The sequence below is a fragment of the Panthera pardus genome, unplaced genomic scaffold (genome assembly GCF_024362965.1).
Source record: "Panthera pardus isolate Hobbes unplaced genomic scaffold, ASM2436296v1 HiC_scaffold_10, whole genome shotgun sequence".
NCBI classification, from domain to species: domain Eukaryota; kingdom Metazoa; phylum Chordata; class Mammalia; order Carnivora; family Felidae; genus Panthera; species Panthera pardus.
The window spans coordinates 96,048,774-96,075,551 of record NW_026526655.1 but is presented as its reverse complement, the minus strand read 5'-3'; the positions used below and the strand labels follow the sequence as shown (position 1 = coordinate 96,075,551).

General features: G+C 47.0%; 1 pseudogene; it reads left to right on the top strand.

Moving 5' to 3' along the window:
• Positions 1 to 2,573: 2,573 nt before the first annotated feature.
• On the top strand, positions 2,574 to 26,778 carry LOC109269453 (protein shisa-9-like; annotated as a pseudogene).

Here is a 26,778-nt window from a genome sequence, read left to right as displayed (position 1 = left end):
AGAGTCACTTTTCTTGGGTCAAATGCCAACTGTGTAGCATCCCTTGCTGTGCTACTGTGGGCAACTGGTTTAACTGCTTTGGGCCTCAGTCTCTCCCTCTGTTGTATGGGCCTGATAGTATTACCTAGAGATAGAGTTAAATGAGATCAGTCACTCCAGTGGTTTAGCAACTATTCCCAGATTGTCTGTGAGATGCCAGGCACTGCTTTGAGCATCTGTGAGGAGGTGATTTTAGAAAAGATAAGCTTAGTGGGTATGTTGTAAGCATCAAATAAATGTCAGCTATCATGAGCTCTCACATACCAATGCTTGTGTTTGTAGAGGCTCACACAGTGGTGGTGGGTGTGGGTCGACAGACATCCACACTACCTTATTTTGGAAATCTCATTCCGATGGCTCTGATGCATTTAGACTAAACAATCTCACACCTTGCCCAGGTGGTTTGGGACATAATACAGCCCGCAATTCAATGAATCTCCCAGGGCTGGCATACTTCTGGATATGCTGGGTCAGTGTCGGCCTGGTTCATTTTTTGCTGGAAAAGGGTCATTCTATGCTAGTGTTTCAGAAGACAGGAGGTGACATTCTTTGAAGAGAAGGCACAATTAATTCTCCAAGCTCCCTGTCATTTTGAGAAAACTTGCCATAGAGTCCAATAACCGCCTCCCCAACCATGCTTTTTTAGTTAAAGAGAACCCACTATGTCATTTTCTATGTGACCCAACTTTTTGATGCTTTGAAAATGAAAATGACCCGAGAAGCCCCTAACCGAAGCCCAATGGAGGGGCTGGGGTGGTGGAGATATCATTTCCCTGCAAACCGCCCAGCTGACTGCAAAGTGTATACTTAATTAATGCAATTAAAAACAAAACAAAACGCAGGGGCGTGTGGAGATCTAAATTCGGTGTAGCAGCTTTGGTGCAAATCCTGTTTTGGGGGCTATTGGAGTCAAATTCAAGCAGAGGAAAGAAGTGGTAGACATGAGAGAGGGCTGACGGATGGCTGGAATCCGCTGAGTGGAGAGGGCAGATTTGGAAATGCTGACGGGCGACGACCTGAGGCTGAAAGCTGAGGAAACAAGGCCGGGCTGCGCCACATCCGGTGAGGATGTCTGGGGGGCTCCGTGAGCACAGGGGCCAGCCGTCTCCGGAGACCCACGCGCGGGCTCCAGGCGCGGGAGGGTGCCTGAAGCTAGGCGCGGGAGGTGTCCAGGCCTTGCGCTGCACCGATCTGGGCGCGCAGAGGCGGCGCGGCGGTGTGCCCTCCTGTGGAACGCAAGGAACGCTGCCGCGAGGTCGTAAAGGGACAGAAGTGGCAGGTCCTGGGGCCTGGGAGAGTCCCAAGGAAAGACCTTCCGGCACGTGGGACGTGCCCCTGCCTGGGCCTGGTCTACTGCCTCTCCCTACCCCCTGCGCTTCTTGACTTCAGTTCCTCCCACGGCCCTCTCCCGGGGGTGCTTACCCCGGGGCCAGTGGCTTGCCACCCCGCCTTCCCAGCACAGCCTCCGTCCTCCGCCAAGTCCCGGGGAGTAGAACCATCCCGGACGCGCGCGCCTGACTAGAGGGCGCAGTCGGGAGAAGCTCCGGAAGGGCGAGGCGAGACGGCCCCGGGCACTATGGAGGGGCGATCCTGATCAGACTGTGTCCCAGTCTGCCTTGGAGCGGAAGCCACTTAGTCGGTCCCTACCTAACCCCGCCGAGTCCCCCCTTCCCTGGAGGTCAGATTCGAGACGCAGCTCCTGCGCACTCACGCCTGAAAAAGCCACGGGCGGAGCCCGCCTCTTCGCCCGGAACAGGTCTGAGCCGCGACTCCCTCCCGGAGAGGGCGCGGGAGGTCCCGCAGCCATCCTCCACCTGCTGGGAAACCCGAGCGGTGCCTTCAGCCCCAGTGGCTGCCTAAGCTCCCTCCTCCCCGCCCGCTAGCGTAGCTCAGCTCCGCAAGCCCCCCAATTCCCTCCCGCTAGCCCTCCTGAGTCACCTCTTCCGCGCCCCCGCCCCTCTGGAGCTCGCGCCCTTTCAACCCCCTCCCCCCTTTCCCTCGTCCCCCTCCCCCTTTCCTCCTGCCTTCCCTTCATCCCACAAGCGTTGCTTGGCTCTCTCCAGGGCACTTGGCGAGCTGGAGAGGTGAGAGGGATAGGGATCCTCAGAGCGGGCGCAGAGCGGCTAGTCCGGAGCCTCCCGCCTAGGCGAGGCGCTGACAGATCGACTCTCCGCTGCTCTCCGCCCCCCACCCCGCCCCGCCTCTCCCCGCCTCTCCCCGCCTCTCCGCGTAGCCCGCCGGACCCACACCCAGCCCTTGTCCCTACTCATCCTCCCCGCGCCCGGCTGGGCGCGCTCCTCCCCGCCCGGCCCCTCCCCCTCGGCGCGCACGCGCGGCGGGCGGGAGGCGAACGCTGGCTGAGGCCAGTGCAGTGACCGCCCACCGCTGAGCGGCCCGCGCAGCTCCCTGCCTGTCCGGCCCGCGGCGGCTCGAAGCCCCCGGCAGCAGCCTCGGCAGCTTCGGCCGCACCTCAAGAGGCGGCTGCAGCGGCTCTGGCGGCGGCCGAGCGACCGAGCCCAGGCTGGGAGACATGATTTCGTCGCGTCCCACGGCTTCTCCTCGGCTGCTTCCTCCCCGAGCTGTGCACCCGCGTGTGCCCGGCGCAGGAGCGAGCGGGGCACGGGCAGCTGGCGCAGCTGGAGGCGTGGTAGTACTGGCGGAGGGGGGGGGGGGGCAGCTGCTCCGGGGCCACCTCGGGAGAGGCCGGCGAGGACCCGGGGGTCTCGGACAAGCCACCTACCAGAGCGTCCACGCCGGACTTCTACCGGGGCTACTTCGATGTCATGGGGCAGTGGGACCAGCGGTTCACTCGGGCGGCTTCATCTTCTGCTGCGGGACTTGTGACTTCCGGTTCTGCTGTACATTTAAGAAGCGGCGACTGAGCCAGAGCACCTGCACCAACTACGACACTCCGCTGTGGCTCAACACCCGCAAGGCCCCGCGCGCAAGGACGACTCCCCACACCACCCCACGAAGGACAAGACCACCCTGATCCTTTACATCATCTGCGGGTGGGACGTCATGGTGCTTGTCGGCATCTTCACCAAGCGGGGGCTGTAGAAAGCGCACCGGCTGCAAAGGGAGCACGTGTCCAGGTGGGCTGCAACCCCTCCCCCCTCCCCTCCAGGCGCCGCTCTCCCTCCTCTTCCCTCTCCACCTTTGCCTGCGCAATGGCGCTTCCCCCACCCCCCGTATCTCCGCTGGAGGAGGTCGCCCAGGAAGCCAACTTGGGCTCCCAGCTCGGAGAGGGGGCGCTGGGCTCCGCACAGGTGTGGACTCGAGCGCGTGTGTGTATGTGGGGGTGGTCTCTGCCCTCCTCCTTCACCCTCTCGCCGCCCCCTCCCGCCTAGGATTGAAGCGGATCTGAGACACACACAGCCCGGAAGCCCACGGCCCCGGAGTCTTGGGTTTTGGCGAAGGGTCGACCCCTCGTATTCCAGTTGCTAGGTTCTAGGTAAACAGGGCAGGTGGGCCCAAAGGGAAGGGCGGCCTGTGTAAGGGAGGGAAGGAGTGTGTGCCGCCTGCAACTCGTAAGGCTCGCGAAGAAGAGGCGAGGGAGGTAGAGAGAGAGGGGAGGGCGAGAACAAAAGCCTTGCCTGGAGCGGCCGCCTCTCTCTCCCTGAGCTGCCAGGTCCCTGGAATTGGGACCTTGGTTGCCTTCCTGTCTTTCCTGACTCCTCCCTGCTTTCCGCTGGCGCCACTTCTCCCTGCTGGGGGTCAGGGCCTCCACCTCGCCCCTTGCAGGGTTGGCCCGGACTCCATGGGCGGGAGCCCCCCTGATTCCTCAACTTTCCAGTTTGCTTTATTCATTATGCAAGTCCCAGCGGGAGCGAGTTGCAGCAGATGGGAGAAGGCATTTGGGGATTAATGGAGCGATTTGCCTTTTGCTTTTTTTTTTTTTTTTTTTTTTACGTTTATTTATTATTGAGAGACAGAGACAGAGCATGAGCAGGGGAGGGGCATAGAGAGGGGGAGACACAGAATCCGAGGCAGGTTCCAGGCTCTGAGCTGTCAGCACAGAGCCCCCACGCGGGGCTCGAACTCAAAAACCGCGAGATCATGACCTGAGCCCAAGTCGGTTGTTCAACCAACTGAGCCACCCAGGCGCCCCTGCCTTTTGCTTTTTAAAAAAGTGTCTGAATTGATTCGCACGACCCAGTAACTTTGGAGGCAGAGGACGCAGCCACAGGGAAGCAGCCCCCAGACGCGTCGCAGGCCAGGGTTGGCGTGAGGTCTGGGGGGGCGGGGTTGGCGAGCGACTGGTGGTCTTGGAACAGGTGGATGGCTGGGTGCTAGCTAGCTCGATCTGGCCGAGTGTGGGCAGCGGGGTCGCCATGTGTCCCCCTACCCTCCCTACACACAGACACATACCCTCCCCACACCTCTGGCGGGGGCCCATGTGTGCTCGTGTGGATGCACGAGCTCCGTGCGCCTGCCTAAAAAATCTGAACAGAGACCCCACCCAAAACAGGCGAAGCAACATTACCACCTCACTAGTCATTATTTTCTACTTATACGCAGAGTATCCGATGATTCCCACCCCCCCCCCCCCCAGAGGGGAGGGATTTGGGGCAAGAGGTGAGGAAGTTCCTCTTGGTTTGGGTCAGCAGGGAGGTGTGGGTGGATGTTGGGGTCTTGAAGCACAAAAGTTAGCTTCAGGGGACTCAGGATACTCTGACCAACTGAGAGAATAACACGCTGGCCCCGCCCACCTCCTGCACCCTCAACATGCCCTGTCGCCAGCCCCACAGGCCAGTTTCACTTCCCCGCAGTCCCCACCAGTCCCTGTAGCTTCCCAGGGTCTGTGTTAAGATGAAGGAAGAGTACCACAGGACTGCGGCAGGGGACGGGTGTCGCCTTGGTAGGGAGAGAGTCCCCCAGGGATAGGTAGGCTCCCTTGCAGATTCGTTTTAATTCCTCTGCTGAAGTATATCCCCTGAGCCTTTCTTGCAAACCAGCGTTTCCAGGAGCCCTCCTGGGTGTTTGGGTGGGGGGTGGAGGAGGGTAGGAAAGGTGGGAAGGTTCGAGTGGAGTTAAGGGTGGGCGGCTCCCTTTGGCCTGTCGGCGGGGTGTGGGGGGGGGGGGAGGTGATGTGTGATCTTCAGGCTCTGTGTGATCTGGGCATTCCTGTTGAGACAGCGCTCCACCGCTGACCTCACGGCCCAGGAGGGACTCATGTTCGTGTCCTGCCACCTTGAAGCTCTGTCTGGAGAAAAAGAATCCCCCAGAGGTTGCAGCCACTTCTGCAGGGACCACAAAGGGCTGCTTGGGGGTGGAATCTCGGGGCACCCAGTCCTCTGATAACAGAGCCTGGACACAAGACTCTCCCTGGGCACAGTTTGGGAATTCTAGAATGCAGTGGAAGTACATTCTCTTGAAGAGAAAGGATAGTTGGTTTTTATTGGCAGTTTCCCCGGTGTGGTTTTTTACCCCAGCTGCTGTTTAGCACCTGGAGTGCTTTAAAAAACAAAAACAAACAAACAAACAAAAAAACGTGTTGCTAGGGGCCCCGCCCTAGGCAATTTAGATCAGAATCTCTAGGGTTGCTGAGTCTGTATACTTCTGTAAAGCTCTCTAGGCTTTCCTGTGTGTAGCCAGTTACTATTACGGAAATGGAAGGAACATTTGTCAAGCACAGCACTAGAGGTGTGTGTGTCTGTGTGTGTGTGTGTGTGTGTGTACTCGCATGTGTGGGTGTGTAAACGCTCCTTTAGTGTGCATGACTGCCTTAGGAGACAGGTGCTGTCAGTTCCCACTTACAGAAGAGAAAATCATGGCTCAGGTTGGGTGGCTTCTCCAATGTCACACAGTTAGTTATAAAACTGCAGTCCCCAGCCCCCTGATTTCAACTGTGTTTCCAGTTTGAGTGAGCAATGGGTGGGGGTGGGGGGCTTCCTAGAACACACATTCTTGTGTTCTGTCCGGAAAGGGAACGATTCCGGGTCAGTAAAGGTCTGGGATGAGCCCCAGAAATCCGCATGTAACAGCCTCCTCGAATTGCTCCTCAAAAGTGGCCTACACATTTAAGGAAGACTGTTCTTGAGTTTGGGACTATTTTACAGTCTTGGAGATGGATGCATTAATCCAGTGCCACTCTCTTATTTGCATTTGGTTGTGTGTTTTCTGCACGTATTTCTGCTTGTGTATTTGTGGTGCTGGGGGCTGCCCCAGGGACTGTCCAAATGCATGTTACACTGTGTATGCAGTTAATCATTTCAAGTCTCAGCCACAGGTCAGGCTGGGTGGCATATACCCAGCCACCTGAGAGCTCCCGGGTGAAATTAACATCTCGGCCACAGCCTCTTAATTTGTCTTGGGCTGTGCCGGTCACTGAGATGAAGGGTTCATTCTCATTTCATCGGAAAGCACCCCCACGTCACCAACTGCTTCTGGTGACCCATGCACTTGTGGTATCCCAGAAGAGGCCTCTGTGATGTCAGTTTTCAGACCCAGAGTCCTAGGCATGTCGGCTGCTCCTTTCTGGGCTGACTGGGACCTGAAAACAAGAGAAAGTCGCTAATTCCAGGAGCTGTGGGGGTCTTGCCCACCTATCTGAAGAACTTTAGAGGCCCTCATTCACCAGCCACAGCAGCCTTACATCCAGCAACTATGTATTGGAACAAGTGACTGCAAACAGTGGCGAGCTGTGGTTACCCATCCACGCAGACATGTTTTGTTTGGTCTGCAAGGTATTGCTATTTATGTATTCTTTTTAAAAATTTTTTTAATGTTTACTTTTGAGAGAGAGAGAGCATGAGCAGGAGAGGGGCAGAGAGAAAGAGAGAAGGAGACACAGAATCCAAAACAGACTCCAGGCTCTGAGCTGTCAGCACAGAGCCCAACACAGGGGGTCGAATCCAGGAATGCTGGGATCATGACCTAGGCGGAAGTCGGATGCCCAACCGACTAAACCACCCAGACGCCCCTATTTATGTATTCTTATTTTTAGTTTCTCTCTCTTTCTCTCTCTCTCTTTTCTTACTGTGAAACATTTTACACATACAAAATAAAAAACTTAAAAGAAGGACAGGAATGTCTTCAGGGTTTGTCACTCCCGGTACGACTGCCATTGGGGCCGGCTCATTCTCAGCTGTGGGGGGCTGTTCTGTGCGTTGTAGGGTGTCTGGCAGCCTGCTTCGACTCCCCCCACTAGGCGCCAGTGGCAGCTCCCTTACAACCCAGCTGTGACAGTTAAAAAAAAAAGGTCCTCAGTCATAGCCACATGTCTTCCGGGGGTAGAATCACCCCCAGTTGCGAGTTACAGATCTAGACCACACAATTACTAGTATTTTGTCATATCTGCTTTAACACACTCTATATTTTCATTTTCTCTCTCCCTTTCTCCCTCCATTTCTTTTTCCTCTGTTTCTTGGTGGAAACATTTGAAAAGAAATTGCAGATGTGGCACTTCATCCCTCAATCCTTCAGTGTGGATCGTCTAAGAACAAGGACATTCTCCCACATGACACAATCCCAGGATCACACTCAAGAAGAAGGACAGAAACTCTGTAATACCATCAAATAGCCAATCATGGTAACATTTTCCTGGTCATGCCAGAAATGTCCTCTGGAGCTTGGACTGCCAAACTCAGATCCAGTCAAGGCTCACTGCATCTGGGCTGTAAAATGTCTTCAGTGTCTGTTATATATTGTGTTTTAAAACCAACTTAGAACCAAGGAGATTTCACATAGAAATCCCGATTTCTGACTTCTCTTGAGAAATTGGTAGAACCGACAACACCGGACGTGCATTTTCACAGGGAAGCTGTTGGTTGCCACCCAGTGGTGACTTCCCTCCTTAGGAAGCTCTCAGGTTCACCTCTGTCTCCACCCCCAACCCAGTTCACTTAGTGCTGGTCCCTGCAGTGCCTGGAGATGGGGTCAGGCCGACCTCAAGTCAGATGTCCGGAGATTCCATCCAGCCTGGCCACTTAAGAGTTGTGTGGCCTTGCGAAAGTGACTTCACCTCTCTTTTAGGTTCTTGACTGTAAAATGAGACCACGGCGATCCCTATGTCCTAGGTTTATGTGAGGGTTTCACTGAGACTGGGCTTAGGAGGCCCTTAGCACAGGACCTCTTTATGGTCACTGCTCCGCAAATTTTACCCCTTTGCCATGACCCTTATTATTGGAATTTTCTACCCCTTACCTGCCAGAGGGGTAAATGTTGTAGTCTGAAACTCGGTTCCTAGCCCTCACTCTGTTATATCTTTTTAGCTATGTGATATTGGTCAAGGCTCCTAACTCCTTCAGACATAAGCAGCAGAAGGTGACAGGTTCAGAATAGGAGAGAAGGCCCAGGTATGGCCACATTGAATGCCTTGCAAAGTGTTGGCCTGGGTGATATTAAAGAACTCTTGTCTAGCCTGCTATTTTGCCGTGAGCTTGGGTATAAATTCTCATTTAATTTCAGGCCCTGCCCCAGTGAAGCAGGCGTTAGGACGTGTGCCTTTGAAGAGGCACAGATTGCTTTCCATGAGGATGAACAAGGCCCTGGGAAGTGGAGGAGTCAGACTTCCAACCCAGACAGTCTGAGGCCAGAGCACAGGTCCTTGACCACTAGGCTGCATGGCCTTTGAGCGGACATGTGCAGGACTTCCGTGCTCTCAGATCACCTAGAAGTGCTTGCAGTTCTGCAAATGGCAACATGTGCCAGGGGGGCCAGATCAAGAAGACACTGTAAGATCAAGACCAGGAGTGTTTCCTGCATCTGCCCCTGGCAGGACCAGCACCCTTGGAGGAGGCATTGATGAGAAATGACCTTGGGGGCAGGAATGCCTGTTTGAAGCTCCATACACTTGAGGCCAGTAGGGAACACATGCCATTATTTTGCCCACCTTCAAACAGAATCAGAAATCCAAGTGGCACATTACACAGCACAGTGTCCTGGGTGCTTTTCAAACACACTTCAGAAGAGCTGGAGTCCCTTTTAAAGAAGTGGCATCAAGGGATAAATGTCTTCCCTTCTTTTGCCTTTTCTCTCTTCCTCCTGTTTCCCCTTTTTCCTGCATGTCTGTGGTTACCCTGTGGCTTTGACCAGCTCCCCAGCTTGGAGAAACCCTTGCAGGCACATCTCCTTGCCCATGGAGTAGTCTCTTTATATTCTTTTTCATGGCAGGTTACTTCTCTTTGGGCAATGGAGTCCTTGCATTTTAGTAGTCACCTTCAGTGGGGTATACTTTATACATTAAAAGGCACACATTTTAAGTGTGGTTTGAGGAGCTTTGCCTGTACCTGTGTAACCAGCGCTCCAGAAAGTTACCTCATTCCCACAACCCTTGCGTTCTTGAAAGACTAAAAGATGCTTCTGGTACAACAGGAAATGCTCCAGAATCCTAGTCAAGTGTTTAAATGTCAGGACACAGTTTAGACCTCGGGACTCCTGGAACCTTGGAAGCAAGATGAGGAGGTTCTGAGCTCTGTTTGGGAATGTTGGGGTCTTTTATTTGCTCGCTGTAATTGGAAAATGAAGGAACACCGTGTTCTCTTTTTGTTCCTCAAATGTATCAAGCTCATTGCTACCTTGGAGCTGTTGTGTTGGCTTGGCTTGAATTCTCCTCCATCAGACCTCACATGCTGGCTCCCTCGCCATTGAGGTCTCCGCTCCAATGTCGCCTTCTCCGAGAAGTCATCCCTGACGGATGACCCAGGCTCAGTTACCACTGCCCCCCACCCACCCCCTCCAGCCCATTGCTTGGTGTTCCTTGCTTCATTTCACATGATAGTCTAAAATTAACTTATTAATTCCCTGGTTTGCTACTTGATTATCTGTCTGTTTGCATTACTGTCCACAGTGAGGAGTGCAGGGACACTCCACAGATCTCTTCTTTTGTATCCTCAGTGCCTAGAACAGTATCTGGCACAGAGGAATTCTGGTTTCTGACATCCCAGTTTACAAAAGAAAGTACCTCCTCTTTTATTCATTCATTCATTCATTCACCCATTCACCTATTCATTTAATAGGTATTTATGGAGCACCTATGGCATACCTAGCACTGTTTTGAGAGCTAGAAGAGAATAGTGACGGTGCAGACACAATTCCTGTGCTCAAAGAACTAACAGTCAAATGGCCCAAGACAAGTAACACACAAGTACATATAGAAGGAAATTGACACTAAATTGAACCTTATGAAATTGCCAATATTCCATCATCCTTGACCACACAAATGGCAATGTCTGAACCTAATTTTTCTGAACTGGGACAAGAGATATCAAGGAAAAGTATAGTTTCTTTAGTAAGGTACCTGTATTAGTTAGGGTTCCCCAGAGAAAGAGGACTATATTTATATATACATATATACAGTTGAAGGCTGTCAGACGGGAAAATTTCCCTTTACTCAGGAGAGGGTCGGCCTTTTGGTCTGTGCATGCTTTCAACTGATTAGACGAGGCCCACCCGAATGATGGAGGGCAATCTACTCAGTCTGTTGAATGTCAATGTTCATTTCATCCAAACACACATTCTCAGATGCATCCAGGATGACCTTTGACCAAATATTTGGGTACCCTGTGGCCCAGTGAAGTGGACACTTAAAAGTTACCATTATAGTTCTTTTAGGAACTTAGTATTCAGGGTGTGTCCTTTGGAGCAGCCTCATATTCATGACCTGGGAGCTTGAGCGGAAGAATGTTATGCCATGCCTCAGACTTACTGAAATAGAATCTGCATTTTATCAAGGCCCCTAGGTAGCATGAATGCATATCGTTTGAGAAGCACTCAAACTATGTGCTACAAATAGATGGCAAATCCTTGGGAGTTTGTTTGGTTTATAGCACATAGTTGGTGATTTCCACTGTGTTATTTATGAAGCTTTTTGGACACGTATTTTCACATGTTTTTTAGTATGTACCCCAATCCATACACATCTGTTATACTAATAAGTATGTGCATGTACCAGTGAACAGTTATTAGGTACATTATAAAGCATACATAACAACAAATTTTAAACTGAGCTGTAGGTGCAGTAAATATTATTGTAAAATTTGTTGGTAAGCACGATGACATCGTGCAATCATTAGCTAATGTCAAAGCATGATGTATGTTGAGGATGAAACTTAGCATTAATAAACAGTCCATATTTTGAATATTTTTCATGAGAGTTTTGATTATTCTTGGCTGACTTTGCTTTGATCTGAATAGAACATCATTGTTTTTAACCTTGTGACAAGCTAGCTGTTCAAGAGATGGGGAGAGTCAACGCAATTGTTTTCTTGTGCTTCCTCTATCAGTATTTTCTTGAGTCTGTAGTTTTGTTATGGCAGGGGGTGGGGGTAGTGGTTTAAGCCATGTGCCTGCTTAGTGATGGTTAGCCTCACTAACCCTAGATAATGAATCTGCATATCTCCTTTAGGGGGACACATAGCTGTAATATGGGCAACATACCCCACCGATGGTGCCACTGCCAGTCATCATTCTTGGTCTGAGCTTCCTGATTGTCACTGTCTGACGCAGGCATTTCAAGTGAGGGTGCCAGCATCCATACATATATTGCGTTGATTCCCCACTTTGACGACTAAAGACCGTACGCAGGAGTTCTCGGATTTCCTGCCCCTATGCCGAATCAGTTTATGTGGTCTGTAGAGTGAGTGGACTCTACTTTGAAGACTGCTTTTCCAGGATATGGAGGCCTCTTAAGAACTCTCATCTCCATTGCATGCCCTGGGAAGGGCTGCCTTGGGGAGAAGCATCCTTGGCTTTTCAGGAATTTCAGCACTCTGGAGAAGCCCAGGGGATCTGCAGATAGTAGTGCTGACCAAGTTCATGGTAGCTGTCCTGATAACTTACTATGCGAACCTCTTGAAAGCCTGAATAACATGGAATTATGGGGGGGGGGGGGGGGACTCCTTAGAGAAACTGGTGAAAGCTATGGCCTCTTGCTTGAGAAAAATGCATAAATTTTCCACTCAACTCCCGAGGGGTCCAGGGACCCCCTGAAACTCATGATGAAGAACCTGTTTAGAAGTGAAAAAGGCAAATCAGGTTTGGAGGGCCTGCTTTACCTCAAACATTCCCTTTCCTGCAGCCTCCTTGAGTTTCAGACTATGCTTACAGCACAGAGTGAGGAAGGAGGCTGAACTCCGATTTCAGAGACCCTCAGTTTTGTATGTCAGTCCCTGCATTGATGCGCCAGGTGAACTTGAACAGTTTTTTTAGCTCCATAAAATGGGTAGGTTTTCCTCACCTTAAATGCTCCCTTCCTTATTGGCTATCCTCCAGCTTCATTGGCCTTTTGGCTTATACCTCAAATATCTGAACTCTTTCCTGCCCCAGGGCCTTTGTACTTGCTGTTCCCTCTGCCGGGAAGGTTCTTTCCATCATCTTTACATGACTTACTCCTTCTTACCGTTCAGGGCTCAGCTCAAATGTCAACTCCTCAGGAAAGCTTTTCCTGATCACCTTGTGTGTGTGTGTGTCTCTCAGTTTATTTAGAATTTTAGAAAAGTATACAATTCATTGATTTTTGGCATATTCACAAAGTTGAGCAACTATCACTACTATCTGATTCCAGAACATTTTCATGGTTGAAAGTCTGTATACATTCCAGAACCACTCCCCAGTCCTCCCTGTCTCCAGTCCCTGGCCACCACTGGTCTACTTTGTATCTCTGTGGATTAGCCTATTCTGAACACTTGATGGAAATAGAATCACGTACCCTGTGGCTTTTTGGGTCCTTTGCAGGAGCCTCAAGTTTCCAGGTTCCATCCATGTTGTAGCAGGTGTCAATGCTTCCTTCCTTTTCATGGCCAAATCATACTCCACTGCATATTACACATTCTGTGTGTCCATTCATTAGCTGATTTGGGTTGTTTCCACTTTTGGGCTGTTGCAAATAAGGCTGCTATGTGCTGGTGTGGCTTGATCATGTTACACTTTTTCAAATTTATTTAATATGCATATATTTTTTATCCTGTCCCCTAGAATACAAGCTCCAGGAAGACAGTGATCTTGTGCATCTTGCACACTGGCTGTGTTCCCAGAGCTTTGACTAGTGCCTGGCACATAGTAGGCAATGAATGTTTGTTGAGTGAATGAATGAATGATTGGGAGCTGTTGTTATTCTCTTGTGTCTTGGCACACTCCTCTAATTCTTGCGGGACTCTTGCTGTGTTATCTGTATTTCACATCTGACACTTCTCACCAGCTGTGGTTTTTGGGCCATTGTCTCATTGCCCCCTGAGCAACCACTCAGTCCCCAAGCTTGGGGCCTCTGTGAGCCTAGCACAGGCTCAGACTTGAACGTGCACTTGAAAACACAGGTAGCTAACTCTGGAGTTTCTGAATCAGTAGGTCTGGGTGGATGTGAAAATTTGCCTTTTAACGTGCTCCCAGGTGATGCTATTGCCGTTGGTTGGGAGACATTATTTGAGAATTGGTGCTATTGGGGGGGGTGGTAAATTGCAGCAGGCAGGGTGGCCTCACTCAAACAGGTCCCCTTCCTTCTCTGTCTCCCTTGATGTGGATTCAGAGGGTTCTAGTTTGTTAAGAGCATCTGGATGTATCCTAAACCATGGCAGTATCACTTGTGAGTGTGTACCCTGAGAAGCTCTCCCTGGTCCAAGAGGAGGCATGGATGAGGATGCCTATTGCTGTGTTGTGTTCAGAGGCAGGGAGGTGGTGACCATGTAGGTGTCCATAATTGGGGAACTGGATAAGCAGGGCTGATATTCTTCTACTTCACCATAAAACCACTGGGTAAAGGAGATTCACAGTTAGAACTTTGGCTAGCTCTCATGTCGTGCAAAGAGGAAGAAACAGAATGAGATTTGTGGTCAAAACACTACTCATGTCAAAGATACACACCTATGCAATTATACCTACAATAGTATATATCATTCAAGGATGGTCCTGTCTCGGTAAAGACATGGTGGAGTGTAGGTGAAGAGAAAGAAATGTGGTGGTGAGGTCTGACCTTAGATGTGATATCTGCTTGACACTTACCTGTGTTCTGCTCTCTGTGCAAACACTGAACTGCTTTACTAAGGTTACATCTAATTGTGAAGGTCACTGTTCTGGGTGAATTGTGTACCCCCGCCCCATAACAAAAATTTTTTTAAAGTCCTGGTCTTTTTTAGTGATCCTCAGAAAGTGGTCCTCAGAATGTGACGTTGTTTAGAAATAGGATTTTGCGGATGTAATGATTTGAGATGAGGTTATCCTGGAGGAGGGTGCACCCCTAACCCAGTATGACTCGTGTCCTTTTTTTTTTTTTTCTTTTTTCTTTTCTTTTTTTTTTTTTTAATATATGAAATTTACTGTCAAATTGGTTTCCATACAACACCCAGTGCTCATCCCAAAAGGTGCCCTCCTCAATACCCATCACCCACCCTGCCCTCCCTCCCACCCCCCATCAACCCTCAGTTTGTTCTCAGTTTTTAACAGTCTCTAATGCTTTGGCTCTCTCCCACTCTAACCTCTTTTTTTTTTTTTTTTTCCTTCCCCTCCCCCATGGGTTTCTGTTATGTTTCTCAGGATCCACATAAGAGTGAAACCATATGGTATCTGTCTTTCTCTGTATGGCTTATTTCACTTAGCATCACACTCTCCAGTTCCATCCATGTTGCTACAAAAGGCCATATTTCATTTTTTCTCATTGCCACGTAGTATTCCATTGTGTATATAAACCACAATTTCTTTATCCATTCATCAGTTGATGGACATTTAGGCTCTTTCCATAATTTGGCTATTGTTGAGAGTGCCGCTATAAACATTGGGGTACAGGTGCCCCTATGCATCAGTACTCCTGTATCCCTTGGATAAATTCCTAGCAGTGCTATTGCTGGGTCATAGGGTAGGTCTATTTTTAATTTTCTGAGGAACCTCCACACTGCTTTCCAGAGCGGCTGCACCAATTTGCATTCCCACCAACAGTGCAAGAGGGTTCCTGTTTCTCCACATCCTCTCCAGCATCTATAGTCTCCTGATTTCTTCATTTTGGCCACTCTGACTGGCGTGAGGTGGTATCTGAGTGTGGTTTTGATTTGTATTTCCCTGATAAGGAGCGACGTTGAACATCTTTTCATGTGCCTGTTGGCCATCTGGATGTCTTCTTTAGAGAAGTGTCTATTCATGTTTTCTGCCCATTTCTTCACTGGGTTCTTTGTTTTTCGGGTGTGGAGTTTGATGAGCTCTTTATAGATTTTGGATACTAGCCCTTTGTCCGATGTGTCATTTGCAAATATCTTTTCCCATTCCGTTGGTTGCCTTTTAGTTTTGTTGGTTGTTTCCTTTGCTGTGCAGAAGCTTTTTATCTTCATAAGGTCCCAGTAATTCACTTTTGCTTTTAATTCCCTTGCCTTTGGGGATGTGCCGAGTAAGAGATTGCTACGGCTGAGGTCAGAGAGGTCTTTTCCTGCTTTCTCCTCTAAGGTTTTGATGGTTTCCTGTCTCACATTCAGGTCCTTTATCCATTTTGAGTTTATTTTTGTGAATGGTGTGAGAAAGTGGTCTAGTTTCAACCTTCTGCATGTTGCTGTCCAGTTCTCCCAGCACCATTTGTTAAAGAGACTGTCTTTTTTCCATTGGATGTTCTTTCCTGCTTTGTCAAAGATGAGTTGGCCATACGTTTGTGGGTCTAGTTCTGGGGTTTCTATTCTATTCCATTGGTCTATGTGTCTGTTTTTATGCCAATACCATGCTGTCTTGATGATGACAGCTTTGTAGTAGAGGCTAAAGTCTGGGATTGTGATGCCTCCTGCTTTGGTCTTCTTCTTCAAAATTACTTTGGCTATTCGGGGCCTTTTGTGGTTCCATATGAATTTTAGGATTGCTTGTTCTAGTTTCGAGAAGAATGCTGGTGCAATTTTGATTGGGATTGCATTGAATGTGTAGATAGCTTTGGGTAGTATTGACATTTTGACAATATTTATTCTTCCAATCCATGAGCAGGGAATGTCTTTCCATTTCTTTATATCTTCTTCAATTACCTGCATAAGCTTTCTATAGTTTTCAGCATACAGATCTTTTACATCTTTGGTTAGATTTATTCCTAGGTATTTTATGCTTCTTGGTGCAATTGTGAATGGGATCAGTTTCTTCATTTGTCTTTCTGTTGCTTCATTGTTAGTGTATAAGAATGCAACTGATTTCTGCACATTGATTTTGTATCCTGCAACTTTGCTGAATTCATGTATCAGTTCTAGCAGACTTTTGGTGGAGTCTATCGGATTTTCCATGTATAATATCATGTCATCTGCAAAAAGCGAAAGCTTGACTTCATCTTTGCCAATTTTGATGCCTTTGATTTCCTTTTGTTGTCTGATTGCTGATGCTAGAACTTCCAGCACTATATTAAACAGCAGCGGTGACAGTGGGCATCCCTGTCGTGTTCCTGATCTCAGGGAAAAAGCTCTCAGTTTTTCCCCGTTGAGGATGATGTTAGCTGTGGGCTTTTCATAAATGGCCTTTATGATCTTTAAGTATGTTCCTTCTATCCCGACTTTCTCAAGGGTTTTTATTAAGAAAGGGTGCTGGATTTTGTCAAAGGCCTTTTCTGCATCGATTGACAGGATCATATGGTTCTTCTCTTTTTTTTTGTTAATGTGATGTATCACGTTGATCGATTTGCGAATGTTGAACCAGCCCTGCATCCCGGGAATGAATCCCACTTGATCATGGTGAATAATTCTTTTTATATGCTGTTGAATTCGATTTGCTAGTATCTTATTAAGAATTTTTGCATCCATATTCATCAGGGATATTGGCCTGTAGTTCTCTTTTTTTACTGGGTCTCTGTCTGGTTTAGGAATCAAAGTAATACTGGCTTCATAGAATGAGTCTGGAAGTTTTCCTTCCCTTTCTATTTCTTGGAATAGCTTGAGAAGGATAGGTATTATCTCTGCTTTAAATGTCTGGTAGAACTCCCCTGGGAAGCCATCTGGTCCTGGACTCTTATTTGTTGGGAGATTTTTGATAACCGATTCAATTTCTTCGCTGGTTATGGGTCTGTTCAAGCTTTCTATTTCCTCCTGATTGAGTTTTGGAAGAGTGTGGGCGTTTAGAAATTTGTCCATTTCTTCCAGGTTGTCCAATTTGCTGGCATATAATTTTTCATAGTATTCCCTGATAATTGTTTGTATCTCTGAGGGATTGGTTGTAATCATTCCATTTTCATTCATGATTTTATCTATTTGGGTCATCTCCCTTTTCTTTTTGAGAAGCCTGGCTAGAGGTTTGTCAATTTTGTTTATTTTTTCAAAAAACCAACTCTTGGTTTCGTTGATCTGCTCTACAGTTTTTTTAGATTCTATATTGTTTATTTCTGCTCTGATCTTTATGATTTCTCTTCTTCTGCTGGGTTTAGGCTGCCTTTGCTGTTCTGCTTCTATTTCCTTTAGGTGTGCTGTTAGATTTTGTATTTGGGATTTTTCTTGTTTCTTGAGATAGGCCTGGATTGCAATGTATTTTCCTCTCAGGACTGCCTTCGCTGCATCCCAAAGCGTTTGGATTGTTGTATTTTCATTTTCGTTTGTTTCCATATATGTTTTAATTTCTTCTCTAATTGCCTGGTTGACCCACTCATTCGTTAGTAGGGTGTTCTTTAACCTCCATGCTTTTGGAGGTTTTCCAGACTTTTTCCTGTGGTTGATTTCAAGCTTCATAGCATTGTGGTCTGAAAGTATGCATGGTATAATTTCAATTCTTGTAAACTTATGAAGGGCTGTTTTGTGACCCAGTATATGATCTATCTTGGAGAATGTTCCATGTGCACTCGAGAAGAAAGTATATTCTGTTGCTTTGGGATGCAGAGTTCTAAATATATCTGTCAAGTCCATCTGATCCAATGTATCATTCAGGGCCCTTGTTTCTTTATTGACTGTGTGTCTAGATGATCTATCCATTTCTGTAAGTGGGGTGTTAAAGTCCCCTGCAATGACCACATTCTTATCAATAAGGTTGCTTATGTTTATGAGTAATTGTTTTATATATCTGGGGGCTCGGGTATTTGGCGCATAGACATTTATAATAGTTAGCTCTTCCTGGTGGATAGACCCTGTGATTATTATATAATGCCCTTCTTCATCTCTTGTTACAGCCTTTAATTTAAAGTCTAGTTTGTCTGATATAAGTATGGCTACTCCAGCTTTCTTTTGGCTTCCAGGAGCATGATAAATAGTTCTCCATCCCCTCACTCTCAATCTAAAGGTGTCCTCAGATCTAAAATGAGTCTCTTGTAGACAGCAAATAGATGGGTCTTGTTTTTTTATCCATTCTGATACCCTATGTCTTTTAGTTGGCGCATTTAATCCATTTACATTCAGTGTTATTATAGAAAGATACGGGTTTAGAGTCATTGTGATGTCTGTATGTTTTATGCTTGTAGTGATGTCTCTGGTACTTTGTCTCACAGGATCCCCCTTAGGATCTCTTGTAGGGCTGGTTTCGTGGTGACAAATTCCTTCAGTTTTTGTTTGTTTGGGAAGACCTTTATCTCTCCTTCTATTCTAAATGACAGACTTGCTGGATAAAGGATTCTCGGCTGCATATTTTTTCTGTTTAGCACACTGTAGATATCGTGCCAAGCCTTTCTGGCCTGCCAAGTTTCAAAGGAGAGATCAGTCACGAGTCTTATAGGTCTCCCTTTATATGTGAGGGCACGTTTATCCCTTGCTGCTTTCAGAATTTTCTCTTTATCCTTGTATTTTGCCAGTTTCACTATGATATGTCGTGCAGAAGATCGATTCAAGTTACGTCTGAAGGGAGTTCTCTGTGCCTCTTGGATTTCAATGCCTTTTTCCTTCCCCAGTTCAGGGAAGTTCTCAGCTATAATTTGTTCAAGTACCCCTTCAGCACCCTTCCCTCTCTCTTCCTCCTCTGGGATACCAATTATGCGTATATTATTTTTTTTTAGTGTATCACTTAGTTCTCTAATTTTCCCCTCATACTCCTGGATTTTTTTATCTCTCTTTCTTTCAGCTTCCTCTTTCTCCATAACTTTATCTTCTAGTTCACCTATTCTCTCCTCTGCCTCTTCAAGCCGAGCCATCGTGGATTCCATTTTGTTTTGCAATTCGTTTAAAGCGTTTTTCAACTCCTCGTGACTGTTCCTTAGTCCCTCGATCTTTGTGGCAAGAGATTCTCTGCTGTCCTGTATACTGTTTTCAAGCCCAGCGATTAATTTTATGACTATTATTCTAAATTCACTTTCTGTTATATTATTTAAATCCTTTTTGATCAGTTCATTAGCTGTTGTTATTTCCTGGAGATTCTTCTGAGGGGAATTCTTCCTTTTGGTCATTTTGGAGAGTCCCTGGCGTGGTGAGGACCTGCAGTGCACTTCCCCTGTGCTGTGTTGTATAACTGGAGTTAGTGGGCGGGGCCGCAGTCCGACCCAATGTCAGCCCCCAGCCCACTGCTGGGGCCACAGTCAGACTGGTGTGTGCCTTCTCTTCCCCTCTCCTAGGGGCGGGATTCACTGTGGGGTGGCGTGTCCCGTCTGGGCTACTTGCACACTGCCAGGCTTGTGTTGCTGGGGATCTGGCGTATTAGCTGGGGTGGGTAGGCAAGGTGCACGGGGGCTGGAGGGGCAGGCTTAGCTCGCTTCTCCTTAGGTGATCCACTTCAGGAGGAGCCCTGTGGCAGCGGGAGGGAGTCAGATCCGCTGCCGGAGGTTTGGCTCCGCAGAAGCACAGAGTTGGGTGTTTGCGCGGAGCGAGCAAGTTCTCTGGCAGGAACTGGTTCCCTTTGGGATTTTGGCTGGGGGATGGGCGGGGGAGATGGTGCTGGCGCCTTTGTTCCCCGCCAAGCTGAGCTCTGCCGTCTGAGGGCTCAGCAGCTCTCCCTCCCTTTGTCCTCCAGCCTTCCTGCTTTCCGAGCAGAGCTGTTAACTTATGACCTCCCAGATGCTAAGTCGCGCTTGCTGTCGGAACACAGTCTGTCCGGCCCTCCGCTTTTGCCAGCCAGACTCGGGGGCTCTGCTTGGCCGGCGAGCCGCCCCTCCGCCCCAGCTCCCTCCCGCCAGTCCGTGGAGCGCGCACCGCCTCGCCGCCCTTCCTACCCTCTTCCGTGGGCCTCTAGTCTGCGCTTGACTCCGGAGACTCCCTTCTGCTAATCCTCTGGCGGTTTTCTGGGTTCTTTAGGCAGGTGTAGGTGGAATCTAAGTGATCGGCAGGACGCGCTGTGAGCCCCGCGTCCTCCTACGCCGCCATCTTCCGGAACCCCCCTGACTCGTGTCCTTAAAAGCAGGTCTTCATGGGAAGACAGAGCCTCCAGGAGACACATCAGGTGAAGATGGAGGAAGAGTGAGGCAGCTGCGAGCTAGCAAATGCCAGAGATTTCCACCAGAAATCCACCAGAAGCCAGGAAGAGGGAAGGGAGGAGTCCCCTAACGTCTTGGTTTTGGACTTCTGGCCTCCGGAACTGTGAGACAGTGCATTTCCATGGTTTGAAGCCACTTAGTTTGGGGTACTTTGTTACAGCAGCTGGGAGAAACTAATACAGTCACTTAACACCTCTCAACTTATTTTCTTGTCAAATAATAGTAAAAAGAATATTGACCCTTGGATGAATGTCAAGGAGATGAAACAGGATGATAAAACACAGTTGGTGACTCAGGTTGTAACCTTGCCCTCCATCCCAGCTACTGATTAAGAGGGGCACCAACATGGGGGGGGGGGTGTGGATGGATCATACCAAATCCTCCCTAACTACAGGAAACCCAATGTACTCAGTGTACAGAGCTGTGAAAACAGACTCTTGTTCAAAGCCCTGTACAACTGGCTGTGTGACTTTGAGCAGGTTAATTCACCTCTCTGAGCCTTGGTCTGCTCATCTGCAAAGAAGGGGTAATAAACCTCATAAAGTGTTTGTAAGCTACTTAGTTGAATTAAGGCTTGTAACGTGATCGGCATGGTGCCCCGCTTATGGTAAGCACTCCATGAATGTTATTTGTGGTTAATGGTGGGCCATTGCTATACATGGAGTGTGGTATCGGGCGTTAGCTATGAGGGGGGACTGAGTTTACAGGGTGCAGACACATTACGTATATTTGTCATTAAATCTTCTCCACAGCTCTGCAGGGTGGGTGATACTGCTATCTGTGGGTGATACACATCTATTGTGAGAAACGTGTGGATTGTTTTGCATGAAGTCCTTATGTAATCTGTAATTGCAGTGATCTTTGGTAACTTCCTGCTGTCTTTTTCTCCCTCCCACCTCTAACGAGCATGCAACTCCGTGGAGTAAGGGGCCTTGTCCTCATAAGCACAGTGCTCAGAACACAACAGGTGCCAATCATTGTGTTTGGAATGAACAGATTTAAATTCTTTCTCCTTTCAGGGCCCTTGCAGATGTCATGAGGCCACAGGGCCACTGCAACACTGACCCCATGGAGAGGGACCTCAACATTGTGGTTCATGTCCAGCATTATGAAAACATGGATACCAGAACTCCCATAAATAATCTTCATAAGTATAGCAGTGCAGTCTGTTTCCAGCCCCACTTGGTGACCCAGGCAGTGGTCACGTGTCCATATTTCATGGGGTGAGTTTGGGTTCATTAAGAGCTTTTCTGTTTGTTGACTAGTTAGAAGTTTTCTTTCATCTCTCCGGGATGTTTGGCATCATCAGATTTCCCTTGGTTGGTGTCTCTGTTAAAGATTGATCCATTTGGTTGGCTTCTTATGGTTGGTTCTTCTGTTAACTAATGGCCCTCTTGGTTGGTTCATCATGGGTACTTAGTTAACTAATGGGTTACTTGGTTGTTTCATTTTACATAGTTAATCTGTTTGGCAATAACCCATTTTGTTGGTTCATCTTGATCGGGAAATCGGTTAACCAACAATCCATTTGCTTATTTGTCTGCTTCCTGAGGTGGACCAGTTATGACCTTTAATCTTCATGCTGTTGTCAATGAACAGATAGTAGTTCAGAAGAATTTGATCTCTTTTTCATAAAAATAGAGTTTCATAAAAATAATCCCAAACTACTCTGAGTATGCACACATGCACATACACATGCGTTTGTGTGTGGGGTGTTGAGTTGTGGTTATGATGGTTTGGGGTGCTTATTCCTTGCTATTATGTTTTCAGGTTACCCCCACATTAAAGTAATGTGGAGGGCTTCATTTAAAATAACACAAGCCAGACAGTTTAAAGGATGCATTTAGTTGTGGCTGGAGGTTCTTAAAAACATGGCACATTTTATAATCTGGGTGGCCTTTGCTGAAGCCCCATTACAAGAGCTGCATTGGTATCTTATTTGCTGAATCATCGTTTTGGACTGTTTGGCTGCAAATTTTTATGCTGGCTGGGTAGAGGAATAAATCGGCGGTATTAGACACAGGTGATGTGGATTCTCCCATTCTGTACTGTGATAATTTTTCATAGCCTTGGAAATGTTGCCACATATTTATCAAGTCAATGTTTACATGGTTTGGAAATGGGCTACTAAATAGAATGTCCTAGGTTTCATTGTATTCAGTGATTTGGCATTATTTATTTATGAATCGGGCCATAGAATGGCATGAGGAACGGCCACATCTTAGAGCAAAATACGTCAGAAATTGTAAGTTTTATGACCAAATCTCACAGCCCTGAAAGATACAGTAAATTGCACCAACTCAGAAATGGCGATCACTGAGTCCCGTTCTGGCTCTGATAGAAATGAGCACATTCCCTTTCAGATGTCACTGGGAAGTAAGCAGAACCTAGTTGTATGTGGGTCCCGGACGTCACACATGAGAGAATATGATTGTGAAATAGACAAAGGTGAAATGGTGTGGAGTCTGTGGCTATCCAAGGGGACTGTTAACAAGTTTCTCATGTGAAGTTACAAGCTTTAAGATGGTTTTTGAATCAACACTCAAACGAAATAACTCATTGAACTCATTTTTATCAGGCCAAAGGGCAAGGTACATTAATGAATCTTGTTTAAGTAAGGGACTTCTGTTTAACGTTGTACTGAAAACAAATTACTGCTCAGAGATGAGTGTCTAGGCACTGAGGAATTCAGAAGTCTCTTGTGACAGACTAACTTGATTTATTTATGATTCTTGCTTTTGGTCTATGTCTGAGTCTCAGTAATCAGAGATATTTATACCAATTAAAAAATGCCTTGTAATATTCTACTGGGTAGATGTATGCCAGAGCATTGCTGGTGGACTACAGGAGAGAATGCCAAGTGTACAAAAACATTTACTGCATTCTTGCAAGATGTTAATTTCCTATACTGCTGCTGGGTTAATCCAGTTCTTATTTCCTAGAATTTTGGGGAAGATCTGGAAAGATAAGAAGCATATAGCTCTTCCACCGATTTACATTAATCAGTTTAATTTTATTCAAAAACTTTTAAAATTAATTATTTTTGAGAGAGAGACAGAGTGAGCAGGGAAGGGGCAGAGAGAGAGACAGAGAATCCCAAGCAGGCTTCACACCGTCAGTACAGAGCCTGATGGGGGGCTTGAACTCACAAAATGTGAGATCATGACCTGAGCCAAAGCCAATAGTCAGACGCTTAACCAATTGAGTTACTGAGGGGCTCCTTAATCAATTTAATTTTTACAATTAATTTAATAGTTGTTAATAAAGATAGCCTTCCTTGGAGTGATTTTATCTTTTTATTGATTCACTAGAGCTATTTACATATTGTAGACACAGGGAAAATTTACATGTTCAGAAGAGGGAATGATTTTGGGAGTTCATTGAGAGGATAGGCCTAAATGACTGATATTTGTCAATTATTAGGGGTTCAAGAGGCCAGGCAGTCACCAGAGCCCATTTTGACCTATAGAGAACTAGGAGAGAAGGAATTCATTCCAACTGAGAAGTTAGACCAGCTCTTGGTGCCAGAATTAGAGTGCACCTATTGAATTGAACTCTTCTCTGGACACTGTGAGCAACAAAGATTTACCATTACCAAAAATGGAAAGAAAGATGCATCCATTTGTGATATACCAAGAGGGGGCACATCATGCCATTGTTGCGGTATTCTTCACTAAGCATTCAAGTTATCAGATCTGACTGGGAATTCGATAACCCAGACTTGAATGTCATTTTCATCTCTATTCAGTGACCCATTCACCATGGCTTTCAGAGGATACTCATCTCCATCTATTTCTCTTTCCTCATCGTTTTTTTTAGTATTTATTTTTGAGAGAGACAGAGTGCGAGCGAGGGAGGGGCAAAGAGAGAGGGAGATACAGAATCTGAAGCAGGCTGCAGGTTCTGAGCTGTCAGCACAGAGCCTGACGCGGGGCTCAAACCCACGAACCATGAACCTGAGCTGAAGTCAGACACTTAACCGACTGAGCCACCCAGGCGCCCCTCTTTTCTCATCTTAATACTAATCCTAGACTCCTTTCTGATCTTTCCATTATGCCTTAATCAAGCTAAGAGAATCAAAAGTCTGCAGAAATCTGGATATTTGGGAGGAAGGAAGTGGAGGACTAAGGTAAAGGCAAATTGGGGAGGGGGGGGGTGGAGAAAGCTTCATTGTAGGGAAATGTGGTCAACTTCCCTTTATAAATTTCCTAGGGTTGATTTTTCCTGTGATATGCAAGACTTGCCTTTTTATCTGAAGATGAATTTTTCTTCAGCTGATAGTGTTCATGTTCTTTCCAGGCATTCAGTGATATTGCCTAAAAATATTTAGTCTGATAATCAAAAGGGCCTCGACCTCTATCAAAGAGGTGGGGGAGGGGCAGAGAGAGAGGGAGACAGAATCTGAAGCAGGCTCCAGTGAGCTGTCCACGCAGAGGCCAACGCGGGGCTCATTCTCACGGACTGCAAGATCATCATCTGAGCTGAAGTCGGACGCCCAACTGACTGAGCCACCCAGGTGCCCCTAACAGCACACTTTTTAAAAAATATATATAATTTTAATTTTATATTTACAGAGAAGTTGCAGAGGTAATACCCAGAGTTGTATATACTCCTCACCCATACTTCCCCCTAATGTTAACATCTTTCGTTACTGTAGTATACCTGTCAAAACTAAGACATCAACATTAGTACATTATTTTTAGCTAAACTGTGGATAGTGTTTGGATTTCACTAGTTCCCTTTCTTAAGTCCCTTTTCTGTTCCAGGATCCACTCCAGCATACTACATTGCATTTCGTACAGGCAGCTTGATAGTAGAATTTTGGCTGTGCGGTATTGTTTAGTGATGTGGTAAAGACTGAAAACGACACCAAATAAGTCAGCGGCAATTACAGAGCCTTTATAGCCACGGTATAAAAAGTGTCTCCCAGGGTCTATAAAAGCATCCACATAAAATTATTCACCTGGTCAGTGTTGGAATAGAATCAGTTCATGTTTTGACTATGCTCTCATATAGGCTCATGGGACAGAGTCCCCCTGAGTGTTCTACCCAAACATGCAACCCCTCTTTTGAATTGGGTTGATGTTACAATGTTACTTAGCAGGTGAGATCTCACACCAAACTGAGGAGAAATACTGGCTTGATATTTCCTGACACAGAAACCATCTGAAAGACCAGGCTCCCATTCCAGCCTCAGCTCTCCCCTGACCACTCCCCTGCTCACCTCCAGAACCATTTCCCAGTGGGTTTACAAAGAACCAGATGAAAAGCAGATTCATGATTTAGCTTCTGAAGATGTTGTGCACCTCATATCTAGGGCCAGATGGATTTCCATTCATTTCCTATATTTACCAAGACACCCAAATGTCCTATACTTGACTTTTGGAGACACTGGCAGGGATATTGCCAAATATCTTTTAAAAATTGGGGGAATTTCCTAATCAGGGGAGGTGTATAAGAGTAAAAAAATATGTAAGATAGTGAAATATTAACAGTAACTTATATAGGCAGTATTCTAACCCCTCCCTCCACATTTAATGTTCAGAACCTTATTAGGTTGGTACTGTTATTTCCACCATCATAAAGGTGGGGAAACTGGAGCTCAGAGAGGTTAAATGACTTATCCAAAGTTCATACAGCTACTAAATGGTGGAGCTGGGATTTGAACCAGGCCAGTCAGACCCCAAGGTCTATGTTTTAACCACTATACTACGTGACCTCTCCTTTGGGTACAGGTGTTTGCAGAAGGGGGAAGTCTTCCCCCCCTAGGAGTTGAAGTGGTTGAAGGATATGTGAAGTGAACCAAAAGATCCATTGGCATTGTAGGAAAGAGCTATTTCCAAAACACATTCCAGTGTAGGTCTTGTGATGAGTCCTTCTTTAGGAGGAACAGGAACTAACATTTATTGAGCACTTGCTGTGTGCCAGGCATTGTGTTAAAGCTCTGGACGCATTAGCTCATTTTGTACTGAAAACAATCCTCGAACAGCCTTGCTCATCCCTGCCCCAAGGATCTTTGCACTTGCTGTGTTCCCTGCCTACAGAACCCTGCTTCCAGGCCTCTACCCTTTTACATCGTATGCGCAAAGCTGCCTCATTGGAGAGGACTTCCTTGTCTCCCTTGGGCCCCCAAGTTATCTACTGTTCCTCTTTCCCCCATGATTTTCTTCATGACTTTTGTTCTTTCTGAAATTGTCTTCCTCCTTATTTATGCCTCTTCCACTACAATGTAAACTTCATGAGAGCACATACTTTGTATTGTCACAGCAGCATCCCATACCGTGGGAACCGGGCTGGCTCATGGCAGCAGCCCCATCCATTTCTGTCCAGTGAATGAAAAAGACTATGGAAGGGGTATCATTATTCCTGTCTCATGGAGGAGAAAACAGATTCATAGAAACTAAGGAACTCACCTAACATGATGACTGAGATTTACTTTAAAAATTGCCAGGAAAATATAAAATTGTGGGGGCAGGTGAAACAGA